This window comes from Pan troglodytes, chromosome 6 (genome assembly GCF_028858775.2).
Source record: "Pan troglodytes isolate AG18354 chromosome 6, NHGRI_mPanTro3-v2.0_pri, whole genome shotgun sequence".
Classification (NCBI taxonomy): domain Eukaryota; kingdom Metazoa; phylum Chordata; class Mammalia; order Primates; family Hominidae; genus Pan; species Pan troglodytes.
The window spans coordinates 131394081-131410754 of NC_072404.2; the positions used below are offsets into that span (position 1 = coordinate 131394081).

General features: G+C 35.6%; 1 protein-coding gene across 6 annotated transcripts in view; it reads right to left on the reverse strand.

The window, feature by feature from the left end:
- The window catches only part of TFEC (transcription factor EC), a 235737-nt gene that overhangs the window by 81534 nt on the left and 137529 nt on the right, over positions 1-16674 (reverse strand). The window contains exon 1 of one of the 6 annotated variants that reach the window (XM_063813847.1): positions 14126-14349. The exons of 4 other annotated variants lie outside the window; for them this stretch is intronic. The gene's annotated coding sequence lies outside the window, so the exon portion shown is untranslated. Of the gene's footprint in view, positions 1-14125; positions 14350-16674 lie in introns of those variants that run through there. One more of the 6 variants, XM_016958065.4, reaches the window with a different exon arrangement.

Sequence of the window (16674 nt, forward strand, 5' to 3'; positions counted from 1 at the left end):
CCTCCTCCTCCCTCTATTCACTTTCTATGTGAATGACACGTCCTATTCCCACAGATAAAATACTATGTACATGCTAATATAACATAAATTCCAAAGTTATGTTTCTGCTCTGGAATTTTCACATTTTTTTCTAGGAGGCCCAGCTATGTAGTATATATAATTTATAGTATATTGGATATATATAGTTATAGTATATACATACAGTATATAATATTCTACATGTACATAGCATATCTTATATAGGACACCCAGCTTTATATATGATATAATATCTGTATTATATACTACTATGTACTATATCTACCTATCTCTCTATATAATCACAAACATCTCAATATTTAAAATTTATATGTCCCAAGCACTTATTATTTCTCCTAAAACCTGCTACTCCTTAGTCTTGTCCAATTCAGAAACTAGATAGTCTTCCTTTATTCCTTCATTTTCCTTACCCCCAACATACAACTCCACCATCCACTCTAATCTGCAACTATGTCTCAAATAGAACCGTCCTTGCCTCTGCTACCAGAGCTCTAGTCCAAGCCACCATCATTGCATACTGTGAATCCTTCATTACTAATCTTCCAGTTTCCTCCAACTCTCTCCAATCATTCTTCTTACAGCCTTCAAAATGTACTTTTAAAATCACAGAATGGATCACCTGTTCTCCCATCTAAAATCTTTCAGTTGCTTTCCATGTTTTTTTGTTTGTTTGTTTGTTTAGACGGAGCCTTGCTCTGTCACCCAGGCTGGAGTGCAGTGGCACGATCTCCACTCACTGCAACCTCCGCCTCCTGGGTTCAAGTGATTCTCCTGCCTCAGCCTCCTGAGTAGCTGGGACTATAGGCACACACACCACCGCAGCTGGCTAATTTTTGTATTTTTCGTAGAGATGGAGTTTCCCCATATTGGCCAGCTGGTCTCGAACTCCTGACCTGGTGATCTGTCCACCTCGGCCTCCCAAAGTGCTGGGATTACAGGCATGAGCCACCACACCCGGCACTTTCCATTTTATCTAGAATGAAATCCAGCTTCCGTACCATGACCTTCGTGTTGAATAGGTGATCACCCAACTATCTATCCAACTTCTTCCCATACCACTCTCTCTCTCCTATGCCTACTGTGGTCTAGCCATACTAGACTTTTACAGTTACTGCAATAAGACAAACACTATCCCCCAATACAGCTTCCATTTATGCTTTTCCCTACTGCCTGGAATGCTCTTTCTTGGGTTCTACAAAGGCATGGCTTCTCTCTTTTCAGGAACAGGTTACAATGTCTTCTAACCACTGTTTAAATAGGTCCTTCCCTAATATATTTTTGTTTCTGAACTCTCATAGTATTGGCATTTTGTAATTAGTTATTCATTTTTTATGTATTACCTGTCCTACTGACTACATTCTAAGCTGCTTTAGGACAAGCAATTTGTCTCTCTTTATTTATTATTGGACATCCAGTGTTGTGCACAGTGTTTGGCAAATATTAGGTTCTTAATAAATATTTATTAAATGAAAAAATCAGTGAATGAGGAAAAATGCCAATAATAATAATATAGTATTAATAACTACCACATATTAAATGCTTATATATGTCAAGACCTATTGCACATGTTTTACATGTATTAATCTTTTAATCTCCCCAACAGCCCTATGAGGTAGGAACTATTACTATCCTGGTTCAGTGATGAGTTTACTAAGATAAAGAGAAGTTAAGTAATATGCCAAAGGACCCATAGCTAGCAGAGCCAGAATTTGAATGCAGGAAGTCTGATTCCAGAGTTCATACTCTTCATCTGCTTTAAAGATTTCAGAATGCCTGATCATAATCAGAAAGAGAAATTTTGGGGACTTCAGTTATTACAGATGGCTCCAGGGTTAATGGATGAATGTGAGTGTGTGTGTTCATAAATGGAGAAGCTTTACCAACTTTATATGCACAGGCTAACATGTTATTGGACTGAAGTAGAAGATACAAGCAAGAAAGGGTGACTAATTAAGTAAGTGACTGAAAAAAACAGGTGTAAGTGAGACCTAACACAAGGAATCTAGCTTTGTTAGAAGAAGATCATTCTTCTTCTGTGAAAGAGGAGAAAAAATAGAGCTGAGGCTGATAAGGACATTTTAGATTTCTGGGGAGGAAGTTGAAGATTTTAAGTTTTTATTAGATTTTCCCAATAAAGTCATAGGCAAATTCGTCTATTGAGTGTATGGGGAGAAATGATGAAGTATGAGGTTGAATGAGAGAAGTCAAATGTACCAAATATACCAAATGGAATGGAAGATAATGGGCTAAAACAATGCCAGCTGGATAAGGTAGAGGCCCCAACTGAGATGGAAGACCACTCACTGGTTTGTAAAAGCAAGAATCTGCAAGTTGTTGTGGGACTGTCTTCCACCACAGCAGCCTGGAGGCTGAGCTGATAGGCTGCACTGGTCATGGATGGTTAGGTGAAGCAGAACAACAGGGCCAGAAGTGACTCTAATTATGAGAACTGATTTAATCATCACAAGAAAAGGTAAAGGCTGGATGTGGAAGGGAGCAATGGGCAGGCCAAAGAGTGAGAAAAAAAAATAGCCAATGGATTAGGAGACTCCATCAGACCAAAGAGAATGTATAGAGAGTGAGAGAGCAAGAGAGCTGGAAGACTGAGAGCTATGGTCCAGCCAAAAACACTGGATCACTCTGAAAGCTCCTGGGCCTAGGAAACAAGGCACCCCTCAATCTACCCTTGTTAACTTTTACAACAATTTCATCTTTCCCTTCAATTGCTCACTAATTCTCTAAAGGAATGACTCAACATTCTCATAAGTGTCCGTGCTTGTATATCCTATCACAAAAGATTTATTGGTAAACTTGTCTACCAACCATACTTCCTCTTCTTAATGGGAAATTATTCCCAAAGGTTGCAGCATCCAACATGGTTTTAGTCCTCTTTCTTAAGGCTTACACACTATCTTACAATGACAAACTGGCAGCCATCTTCTTAACTTTAAGCACAATGTTTTCATCAGACTAAATAAAAAATCAGTGATGTATTGCACAGATAATTTGGTTTCTAAATGTTTCCATCATTTAATAATTTTCACCACTGGTGACACAATTTATGTGAGTGTTCTCTATTATTGAAACTGAATATTTTGATACACAGCCACAAGATTATGAAACAAGCAGACAAGTGGAATAGAATCCAAAGAGAACAGTGAAAAGAACAAATAAGACACCCCTACAGTATTTTGCTATTTACAGAGCACTTTCTTAACCACTGGCTTATCTAATACCTTCTATAATCTCTTATCTGATCCCTTATGATTAGAATTCCTTATTTGATGCATTTTATTGATGAGCTAACTAAGGCTCAGAGAGATTAAGCAACTTGTGTGCTAACTTCAATAACTTGCTTAATCTAAAAATCAAACCAAGTCTACTTCTATTCTGGTGAACTCTTCAATTTTAAAAATATATTAATAATAATAGCATGAATTGCTAATAATTACTGAAAGTTTGCTATGTGTCAGGCATGTTATTTAGAGCTCTGCCTGCCTTGCTTCATTTAATCCTCACAGCAAGCCAGTGAGGTGAGCCACCTTATTCTCTACATACTACATAATGCCTGAGAAAGTGGGGCCAGAGGATAGGTTAAGGACTTCTGAAGCAAAACAATAATTCAAATCCACACTCACTACTCACTACTGAGTCTTTGTTCCTAATCACTTAGTAATTATGAAAACAAAGCTTTTGCTTTCCAAATTAACATTTTTTTTTCTAAATGAGAATACCTTGTGCAGAGGAGGGAGCAATCCAATAGGCTCTGTGAGTTGCTGGTAGGGAGATAAATTTGGACAGTACATTTTTATAGCTTAAGAAAATAGTTCTGAATGTGTAAAAGATTTGAAGCAACAAGATGATTGCTGAAACATTATTAATAATGATTCTATAATGTAAATAACACATAAAATTTAAATATATACCCTAGTGGTCTCCCTATAGCATTCTTTAAACTGTGGGATTCGATTTAGTTCTCTCTTTTATTCAGGTCAAAGGGCTTCTTTGCTAAAAACAATCATAATATAATTAGAAAGCATAAACCTGCAAAGCAAAGCTAACATGTTTCCTTTCCTTGTCGTAATCACACAGCAAAAATTTTAAATAGAATACATAAAGTGACTCTAAGAGAAAATATTACTGCTTAGCAATTTTAAGAAAAGTGTCATTATTTTAAAGTTGTTCTTGACACTGTAGCCCTAAAATCTATCTAATCGTACCATTGGATTTTTTTTTTTAAGTACAGGAGATAGCATCTAAGTCCTGAACATTTAGAAAACATATTCACAGGAAAAGTTAAAATTTTAGGCAAATTAAGGAGCAGCACATGAATAAGACTTTCAAACAATAACAGGATCTTTCAAACCCTCAATATGAATACATTAGAATATTCAGCCAACATAAAACAGACTTTATAAAAATGTGCTTACAACAGACAATAACCTCATTATGTTCTCCTCATAAAATCCAACACTATAATGTGAGAATAAATCATTCCTTCCATCCTTATGGTGTTATTTTTGTCTTGCCCAAACCTGGGAACTTACATGAAAGTACATTTTCTAAAGGAACATAAGAATTGATATATAAAAGCATTTCCTTTTAAAAAGCCATGCAAATAATAATTCCAACCAAATTCTCTTTCCTCTCATAAAAGGTTTTGTTTGGGATTTGTTTTTGTTTTCTTTCATAGCTTCTTCTTAAAAAGCACTACCATTAAAGGCAAGGTCAACTTTGCTTACCACAAGTTACAAATGACTGAATTGGTAACCCAATATCTGAGAAGTCATTTGCTGTTATAAATCTATTATCAGTGCTTCAGAAGAGTAAGAGGATAATGCCTTATTAGGACTTGGCCACAATAGGGTAGAGTTTCAAACTTCTTGAACTCTGTATATGCACAGGGGAAAAATGTGATGGTGTTGTAGCCTATAAATACATTGTCAGCTCTAGCAAGCAATGAGACATCTCACTCCAGAAAGTCAAAGCTGCAATGTGTCACTTTCAGACTTCTCTCACTGGTCCCAAGAAAATAGGTATAGATTTCAAATACAGTTATTTAAAGTAGATTCTGGTATACAGACACCCACGTCCTCCAAAGTTAAATTTTCCAGTTAAACTGTCTCCAGTCAATCTGACCACTTCAACCTGACAGGCAAGCCAGTCAAATAAGCAGTCAGTGGGCCAAAATCTGTCAAAATGGTTTTCTTAACTGGTAATTACTTTTTGACTGACTTGAGCAGTCAAGTTAAACAGAACAGTCAAACCAGGTTTCCAATGTATACAGTTTTAGCTCTTCCTGTTTTAGTAGGTGTGCTCTGTTTATATATTTGAAGGGAGCTTTATTAAGTCATATTGTTTAAGAGAAACAAGTCAAGAAAGTTGTGAGCAACTAGTTTGACAGTAAGGGCTCCCCCTAGAGTTGGTCCTCAGATTCAGCACTGGGGAGAACAGGCTTATCGGCCCTGCCTGAGAGCTATGAAAGGCACAAGGGGAAGGGGTGGCCAGGAGAAAAGCACTGTGGAAGTACCCGCGTGCCCACCTCTTGACATGTCCTGGTTAGAGGTCTGAGACATGTGTCCTCTAACAAGGGAGAGATAAGGGAATGGGCTCACCATATTTTTGGAGATTTATAAAAAGACACTTAGAAAGAACTCAGTGGAGGGTTTGATGACATTGATACCATTGTTGACAGCGGTTTTCCATTCTTAAACAGCCATTTTTGTCAAGAGAAAGAGAAATTTTAAGAATCCCCTTAATTTAAAAATGAGGGCGAGGGCAATGTAATTTCTCAGCTTTCACAAATGACAACCTTGAAATGCAGTCTAATGCGTGTTAAAAAGCATTGTTTGAGCAGCATTTAAGATTGCAGATTTTGGGATTAGCCCACCTAGTTTCAAACCTGGGCTCCCACTGACAAGCTATATGCCTTGGAGCCACATATTTCCTTCCTTGGATGTCAAGTAGCCTTATCTTTATAATGAATAAAATTAAACAACTCAATTCTCAGAGTTATTTTGATTACTAAGTGATTAAATGTTAGTAAAATATTTTCAACAGGGCAGGGTAAGGAACACTAGCTATGTAGAGGCACGGCCCAGTTCAAGTTCACCATAACTATGAGAGCATCTTGTTCAAATATAGTATTTTGTAATGTATTCGACTTCTTTTTTACTGGTCTCTTATGTTTAAGTTTTGCTTTAATTAATAGTTTTATCTTTAATATCTTCATAATTTATTTAAAAGCAGCACTAAAAAGCATAAAGGCTAAAGTTGCCAGGTTACCATTCTATACAGGCATTGAACTATACGCTTTACCCTCCCTTTCTCATTTAATAACCATGAAACCCCGTGAGGTAGATCAGGTTTACAAATGAAGATACTGAGTTTCAATCAAATTATATGACCTGTCTGTGATCAAACAGCTGATTATGGCAGAGCTGGTTTTAAAATTAAAATGTAACCAGCTTGCTTTAAAATCTATTAAGAGCCCGTAATATAACAAATAGCTAATTAACAATAACAAATTTCTGGTTCTTCCAGCAAAAAAAAAAAAAAAGAGTGGTTTATATTGTAAGTTCATGACTTCCTAAAGAGAGACACTTGTCTATTAGGCCTCTGAAGTTATTGTAAGTAAATCAAAAGAACTAGAATGATTCAATACTTATCTATCACATCCAGAAACCAATCTTATTTCCACTTTCTGCAGTGCCACTTTGGATTTCAAAACAATAAAACAAAATATCTGAAAGATAAGACTTACGTATTCCAAAGTACTTAGAGGTATACAAGAATTCAAAGACTGATTAATTCAGCAAATAAAGATATAATGTCTTGTTACTTGAAAATGGTTCAAGCATCAGTTAGTATCCTGAAAACTGAGAAATTATTGTGATATCAAACTGATTTCACAGTGTTTTCTTCGGTGATTTTTTGGTCATTGATAGAGATAGAACTCTTTTACAATATTGTGCAAAAAAACTAAAGACTCTGAAGGAGCATGAATGAATTGAACCTCTGGAAAGAACTTAGGCTTCCCGCTAAAACTCACCCTCAGAGGGTGTAATCTAACATACAGCATGAACATCTCAAGAGACTTGCCCTAGGTCAGTTCATCTCTCTGTGATGCCATATCCTCTAGATGGAAATAAAAACAGTGAACTCTTTTAAATGTGCCCTATGGTCTGATTAAAGATTGAAAAGGGCTCTAAACATCCACAGCACTCCCAGGGAAAAATGCTAAATATCATTATCATTATTACACCAAATGCCATAATTTGGTCTCCTCAGATTCCCTTTTTATGTAGATTCCATCACACTCTGACTTTTGACTTTTCGCCTCTCTGACCAAATCTCCAATGACAAAGCAAAGGGAAATGTTGAGGCAATTAGTGGGAAATGGAAGCAATTAATTCCCTTTTTTAGTGGAGACCTGGCCTCTGTGAACCAGTTTAACCAAAAATAATCAATGACCTTTCTCTGACCAAACTGAAGCAAATCTACTTGATATTTGTCACTGGTTATCCATCTACTGCTTCGACATTAATGAGTCCCTTCACTTTGCCCCTTTCTTTTATGAAATAGAGCCATCTTTTCTGGTCCCATGTTACCTCTACAACTACTATTTTTGCAAATCTAATACAGTCAAAGGCCTCATTATCCATGTGTAAGCCTAGAAACCATTTTTAGCAAAACCGTGATTTCTGATTTTCTTCTACCCTTCTCCCTTAAACTGTTTCCCTTTCTCTCCTATGGAGAGGCGAGGTTGTTCAAAATGAATGAAAGAGAACAACAAAGACAAAGTTTAAATTTAAAAGGGTCCTAGAAAAGACTGTATAATCCATCTGGGCCTAAACAGCATCCAGACCTAGATCTAAGTCTTTGGCCAATCATTGCTCACTGTTCAGCTTTCACCTTGGGAAATTTACCTATCCTTCACAAATCTCAGTTTTCTTTTCTGAACACTGGAGACAACATTACTTGCCCCAAGTGTCTTGTCAGACAAAAATTAGATGATACATGTAAAGCCATTAGTACATAAGGAGAGCCCAATCAATGTTTCCTGTTACCACCTGTTTCAAAGAAGAGGAGAATATTTCATAAAATATACTGTTTTGATACTCAATACAACTCTTCTAAAATGACTGCTACTCAAGCAAGAATATTCAGCATTCAGGGTCTCACTTTTATCCCCCTGTTAAGAAGAGTACTTCATGTTTTAGCTTATCCATTTATTTTATACATTATTTCCATCTCCTATCATATTCCAGAATATCTTTGCTTGCTATTTTGTTTTAGCTTATCCATTTATTTTATACATTTTTTCCATCTCCTATCATATTCCAGAATATCTTTGCTTGCTCTTTTGTTGTTGTTGTTGTTGCTGCTATGGTTTTGTTTGTTTCATCTTTAGACAAACACCCCTTAAGCAACTGTTCATCAGCTGTCATATATCTCACTAAGTGTGGTCCATTAGGCCTGAATCCAAGTGAATTTAGAGACAGCTCGGTATAACCAGTGTTTCATATAAAAACAAATGGAGATGCAAATGAATTGGCAATACATTTTGAGAAAATATGGAACACTAGAGATGTCCTGTGAAGAAAAGGCAAATTAACAGTTACTTCTCAAATTATGCAAGGAGCTGCTTTTTCCTCTATTTCATTTTGTTCTAAAAAGCTCTGTCCTAAGGCAGGCTTCCCTGAGGCTGTTTGAATAGGAGAGAATATTAAGGAAAACAAGACCAGATGTATGAGACATTGGCCCATTGTTATGTTCTGTACTCTGAAAATCTTTCAGAAATGTGGGATGAAGGGCCTCAAACGAAAAAGGAGAGAGGTCCTTCCTTTGCACTCTGAACTAGATTTCCAATCTTAGAGCTCCTAAATCCAACCCAAGTTTGATTTCTCAGGAGCAAATTCAGAGCTGCTCTTCAGGTACAAGAGACCTAGATTTAAGCACCACTAGACACTTCAACCTTCACCCTCAGGCCCAGCCCCAGCCTTTCACTCTCCACACTAGATATTAATTCAATGTGAAATCTTCAGGAAATACACACACACACAGACAGACAGACTTACTCATAGTCACATGTCAAGTTGGTAGCAAGCTAAAAATGCTGAACTTCTGACTTCCCATTTCACAGTGTGTTCTATCAAACCAAGCAACCATAAAGAAATCACTGGATCACTTGTAAATATTTGCTCAGTCCACTGGTTTGCTAATCCATGTTCAGTTTAAGAGAGAATTGCTGCAGTAAAAAATGTAGTAGTACATCACCTTCAATTTTCTCATGAAGTACATTCTACCATCTTTTCAGCCTCTCTCTTCTTGCCAAAGGTACAACTATTTTGAAGGTATTACCCATAGTCACCACATACATTTTTGCTCTCTTAAATCGGATACAGAAACACTCTATCAACAAAAATTTAAAACTAATAACTCCAGTCTTTCACCCTCTAATGTGTCTTCCAAATGGCCAGAGCTGGAGAACATAAAACTAAACATAATCAAAATATGCTAAAACATAATCAAATCAAGCTCCTTCTCTGGGTAAACCCAACAACTCTTAAAAGCATGGCTGTTCATGGTCTGCCCCCACCTTAACTCTTCAGCCCCACTTCATGTTATTTCACACAATGGTTCCACTTCTAATCAAAGACCCCTGAATATGCCATGCTTTTCACAACTCTGCACATGCTAGTCTTTCAATCCACTGGACCTTTTGGCCCAATGCCTTCGCCTGCCTAAAGAATAGCTAATTCATTTTAAAGATATGCTTCAGCCATCTTCTCTTTGAACCCTTTCCAGATTGGCAGATAATTCATATATACTTTCATTGTAACATTTGTCTCTGTAATTAATTGTTGAAATGCCTGAACTGCTCACTGGCAGGTAGCATACCTTATCCATCTTAGCATCCTCAGAACCTAGTACCGCACCAGGTACACTCCTCCTCTACTTGTACACCTCCATCTTAACTAACCTTACATAGATATTAATTAAATTACTGAACGAGGTAAAATCACATATTCTCTTCCTTCTCCAGAAAATGGTGTCATCAGTCATGTCACTGGGCAGATTCATCCACTGGCTTATTCCTACTGTAAGAGTGGATATGCTCAGAGTTTTTCAAACACTATTAGAAGGGTTAATAGAGAAAAATGGTTGTTTGCAACAAAAGCAATAGATGTTTTAACATTTGAAAGCAATGACAAAGTAAAGAAGGTTGAATATGTCTACAGAAAAATCTTTAACAGTAGGTGCAATTCTGATGAAAAGAGCAGATCATCCATCACATAAAAATTGCCTTGCACATGTGAAGGACAATCATAAGCTGTAGAAGAGGAAAAGTGATTGGCTAAGTGGGGAGAAACACTAGAGAGTATTACTAAAATATCAGATGCCTCTTAGCCAAGTGTTAATTAAGAAGAAGCCTAGAATTTTACCAGAATTTAAAGGCTGGGGGTGAAAATGTTGCTGACAAACTTTCTTTTGCAGACCTCAGATAGTTCAGTAGGTTCAAATCAATTTGAGTCTACACAGGGTCAAAGGGAACAGAGTGTAAACATATTAGCCCCTGAGAAGTTCTCTGCAGACATTGGCAGGGATAAATACCTGTCTATAGACAGATTGTTAATAATACGGTAGGTACTGGTCTAGATTTTGGGAGCGTGAGGAAAGATGCCACATAGAATGAGTGCTGCAAGTGGAAAACAAGATATAGCCAAATATTTGATTGAACAGATAGAAAGTCTAGGCTTGGCAGGGTGTGGTTGCTCATGCCTGTAATCCCAGCATTTTGAGAGGCTGAGGCAACCACTTGAGTCCAGGGGTTTGAGACCAGCCTGGGCAACATGGTGAGACCCCCCATCTCTACAAAAAAATACAAAAAAATAAAAAGAAATTAGCTGGACATTATGGTGCATGCCTGTAGTACCAGCTACTCTGGGGGGTTGAGGCGGGAGGCTCTTTTGAGCCCGGGAGGTCAAGGCTGCAGTGGGTCCTGATCAAGCCACTACACTACAGCCTGGGTGACAGAGTGAGACCCTGTCTCAAAAAAATTTTTTAAATGTGCAGGCTCACATTCTTACTTGGGTGGAAATACATCTAAGGAAGTTGAGCATTGGAAACATGTTTGTGCAAGAAAGAATAAAGAAGGGAATAAAGGGAGGTATAAAAGAAGTCTCTGGCTCAGTGGCAAACTGAGAAAGCATGTTTCAAGAAGAGAGACAATTTGAAAATACTCTTCCATGGTAACTCTTAGGAATGAACATTAGGAGGCATGAGAATCCTTATTAAAACTCCACCTCTATGTCCTAGACTCTCCTTTCAATTCCTTTTTTTAGATCTATTTTCAAATTCTCACCTATTCTTTCAAACCTGAAAAGAGAAAAGAGAAACAGAAACCTAACGGGTCTTTAAGATCATTAGGCTCAACTTCCCTCTATTTCCTGAGAGCAACTGAAAAACTGGGAACAAGGGCTTTCTCGCCTTGACCAATTCGTTCTTAAACCTGGTCACCTGAGGAGATTCTACATCTCTCTCTTACTATTTCACTTTTTCAATTATACGAATTCTCCCAATTTTCCTAACATTTAACATAAACTACCTCTAATATTCTCCTGTTCTTCTTTATTTATTGGTGTGTAAATGGCCAAGACTTTTTATGCTCCAATAAATACAATTTAATGGAATCACAAAACCATCTATCATCAGCTAAGCTCTCATAGGCAAAGTATTGTCCACCAAATTTTTATAAATCTTCAAACACCCACAACACAATTCTACAGATTTCTCTAATTAGCTGGCATTCACAATTCTATATAATAAGGAATATTTGTGTAAATTAGTTTCTTGCTGTTTGTCTTTTCCTACAAGACTACTGTTAACCTCTCTCTTCGTAGGTTATGACTTTGGGGATGATTGTCATTCCTACTGCTCTATGCCTCCCAGATTCTTCTTAGTAAACACCCCCAGTAAAATCTGTGCAGGAACCATGCTTTGCACTATGCATGTGTTTTATTTTGTTGACAAATAGTTCAAAATAGCAATCTATTTGTAAACACCACCTTTCTGGATCTGCTATCACTCCATATCATAATCCAGTATTTTTTACTGTAAGAGCTTTCATCTCCATGAAGAATCTGGAATGTCTAATTGACATCAGATAGCTTTATTTGTAAAACGATTTATAAAAGATTAAGTGATTGCTTTTCCACTATTATGGAAAATATCAATAGCCAAAATGATTCCATTTGAGTTATATTTCACTAGTTTATCTAAAACCATTGTGTAAGAATATTTTGTTTCTTTCAGTTTCTTCTTTCCTTATTTCTCCTTTCTGACTATTCAAACCACTGTTTTCAAAACTATTTTTACTTCCACTATATAAGTTAGTAGTATTTCTGAAAATTTCACTATGCTACAAATTTGTACCCTATTTAAATGTCTTGTAATTATTTTGGGCTATCTAGAACTTACAACAAACCTTATGCCACAGTCGTTAAAATTAAACTGACTTTTAAGAAACATTTTTCAGCTTGTTTCATTTTTGACATGAGTTCCAAGTTTCAGTTCAACAAAATGTACTACACTGAACTATTCTACTGTTTTGGAATAAAATTGAAAACTTAAAAAAAAAGTAATAATAACCCAAACCAAGGAAATAGACATGAAAATTATATGTATTCCATTTGTTTTAGAGCTAAAAAAAATGCTTAAAAAAACTTCTTAAAAGGAGATCTTAAAGTTTAGCCTACTTAAAGTAGCTTCCATCCAAAAGTAAAATATTTAACATAAATTTAAAAGATACTTGAAAGTGCATTGCTACACTCAGATTCATCTAAAATAGAAGTGAAGCAGAATCGTCTGAATAATGTTGATAATAAACTGCATACCATTTCACTTTGCTTTGCTGACACACTTTCTGAATAAGAAAGAATCATGAAGGTTATTTTACACTCTTATAGTTAAATGAAGTTTCTTATAAACTATCCAAAATGAATTTGAAATTACCTCAGGTTTCTCCTTCACTTAAAATGCATATTCCCAGTGAAATATTCTAAGACAATGTTGAAAGTATGGAGTTATAACTTATATAAATATATATGAAATTATATCTATTGTAATTTATATAAGCAAATGTATATATACAGCATATATATGTATGTACATGTGTATAAATATCTTCATATGTATCTTAATCTGAAAGTTTCTACTACAACTCTTTTGATTATTACAATTGAAAACTATTACTTTAAAAAAGTTATTGCTGGGAGGCCAAGGTAGGCAGATCATGAGGTCAGGAGTTCAAGACAAGCCTGGCCAACATGGTGAAACCGCGTCTCTACTAAAGATACAACAACAAAAAAAAATTAGCCAGGTGTGGTGGCGCATGCCTGTAATCCCAGCTACTTGGGAGGCTGAGGCAGGAGAATCACTTCAACCCGGGAGGCAGACGTTGCAGTGAGCAGAGATCACGCCATTGCACTCCAGCCTGGGTGACAGGGTGAGACTCCATCTCAAAAAAAGGTTATTGCATTGGGATACTTGACATCTTCTACACAAGCTATTTAGATCCACATCTACATAAAAATAAGAATTAATTTTTAGTCCTGGAATAAGAATATATGCTAATATACTATCTGGTACTATTTTGCTATAAATAGAGCTCATATTTTCTTACCTTTAAAGCCAATAAAATAGATATTGCTCAAATGTAAACAGAAATTAATATTTACTCATAAAATAACATATATAAGAGGCAACAAAATGTTAAATCATGTTCCAATTTAGTAAATATCTGAAAATATTAAACTTGAAAAATAAATAACTTTGGTTACCATGAACTAAAACAGTGATTTCCACATCTTGGTTGAAATAAGACATTAATAGAGTTTCAGACATATTTTCCCTAAATAATAGCAAATCACAACTTGACTACTCAGATATCCTGATACCTAGTTATCATAAAAGATGAAATTATAAGCAAGCCACACATATCAAAATAAAACAAGTATTGATTAGTTTGTCTTCCTAGTTTGTTTAAAGTACAGAAAATTAACCTGCCAGTTTAGTTACCTACCAGCAATGAGTGGATTTTATCAGTGTTGTCATCTCTACAAACAGCACCAAATTATAATCCCTCTTCCCATAACATATGCACCATGCCAGAAGGGACAACCAAAGTAAACGATCTAGCTGTGAGTAATGAATACTTTGGGCTGGTTGGAATCCACTTAGTTGAGGAAAGAGAAAAGAGAAGTGGCTCATTAGGGCATTTCCTGAACCCTGGTTGGAATTTCAGTTAAGGAAGAAGAAATGACACAGCAGTTTCAAGTTAAGACGACTTCCTTTCTTTATCTGAAATATGCCACTAATTTGAGAAAGAGCACTCCTAGAAAACTACTCCACAATACTGTGGCCACAGTAAAAGCTCTTGTTGGTCCCATCGTGGCTCCATAATTAACAATTCTTACCAGAATATACACAAGCAGTACATGGTTGTTATCATAATGGACTGAGATCCTACATTTATTGCAACATGTTATGTTTCACAATGAACATTTCTTCAACAAATTGACCTGCATCATTTTTTTTTCAATTTTAGGAATTGCACATTTCTTTAGAGCATCAATAGATTTTGAGTTTTTGTTTAAGGCCATTGCATTTTCCATATTTTCTATAATTACATTTTTCTTACATATGATTTTACTCCTAAAGTGACCCCAGGATAATTTTTATCTTGTCCAAGAATATTTTATCTTCCCATGTAGATTAAAAATACACAGTTCAGCTTATGAGATTTCTTTGTCTTATAATTATTATTTACATCCCAATTTCATTTGTATTTTTAAGGGACATGAATACAGGATACTCATGCCTTTACCAATGTGATAAAGAGGTCTCATTTCATGTATTAGGTATCTCAGGAACTTAAAATGGAAAGGTACAACTTTGTTCCCACCCTGTAATTCACACTGTGAAACTCTGAATTCATTCTTGTAACAGTTACATGACTTTCTTGTCTTACCTATATTTCAAAAAATATATACAAAGCAAGGCATTTATGCAAGCTACTGAAGTTTAATGTGAAGGTTACATTCAGATTTCTCTTGCCTTTGTGATCTAAAAATTGTGCAATTAAATTGACATTTGTGTTTGTCAAGAAGTGGAGATTATATGAAAATATTTCAGCACTATATCTTCTGTAAGAACTTCAAAGCTATTAAGTAAAAAAATTGTTCTGTCACTATCAATAGCACATTTTTGAGTCACCTTACCTTTTCTGGTTGTTTTATCATATATCTAAATGTCCTAAGGTGAATGGAAACAGTAAATAATTAAGTGTAAAATCAATTTATTTAGATTAGTATTAGAAATAAACAACATTCATATTAGAAACATTGTGAGAAAAGAAAATATTTGGGATTTTAACTCATTAGAAAATAGATTGAATTAGAGTTTAATACATTTGTATGATACAATGTGTTTAACATATTTAATGTATTTGTATAAAATACATTTGCGAGCTTCAGAAGGTAAATTTTAAAGCTGTATTACTATGTGGGCTTCAAAAGTTGGAAACATGCACATAGATACATATTCACACCTGAAAGAATAAGCATCTATTTGTTAATATCAGTTATTTCTTAATGGTGGCATAATCGGGTAGTTACTTTTTTTTACATTTTTATCTATTGCTTCTATATTTTATATAAAGTGTGGCAATTCCTCTATCTAAAACCAGAAATACCATTCAACCTGGCAATCCCATTACTAGGTATATGACCAAAGGAATATAAATCAATCTATTATAAAGACACATGCACACGTATGTTCACTGCAGCACTATTCACAGAGGAAAGACATGGAATCAACCTAAATGCCCATCAATGGTAGACTGGATAAAGAAAATGTGGTACATATACATCACAGAATACTATACAGTCATAAAAAAGAATGAGATCATGTCCTTTGCAGGAACATGGATGGAGCTGGAGGCCATTATCCTTAGGAAATTAATGCAGGAACAGAAAACCAAATATTGCATCTTCTCTCTTATAAGTGGGAGCTAAATGATGAGAACACATGGACACATAGAGGGGAACAACACACACTGGGGCCTATCACAGGGTGGAAGGTTGGAGGAGTGAGAGGATCAGGAAAAATAATTAATGGGCACTAGGCTTAATATCTGGGTGACAAAATAATCTGTACATCAAACCCCCATGACACAAGTTTACCTACATAACAAATCTGCACATGTATCACTGAACTTAAAATAATAGTTAAAAATTTTTAAAAATCGTGCATGTCGTTTCTAATAAAATATAGTTTTCATTTCAAAAATAGTTTATAAACCAAACTTTTAGTATAGTATACTACTTGCCACAAAATAATTTTACCACAAATTATCTGCTCCCTTATGACAAGAATAAGGGAGATCTTATAAATAACTGATGTAATTTAAATCCTACCTTCTGTCTTTACCTGATTGATGTTTACAGACTCCCTGCAAGATGCATTTCAGTTAATTAATCACGTGACAAAGAAAAAGGCAAGATATCTTCTCATGATTCATCAAAAAAAAAAAAAAAAATTTGTTTCTGAGGATGTATCCTCACTCCTCGC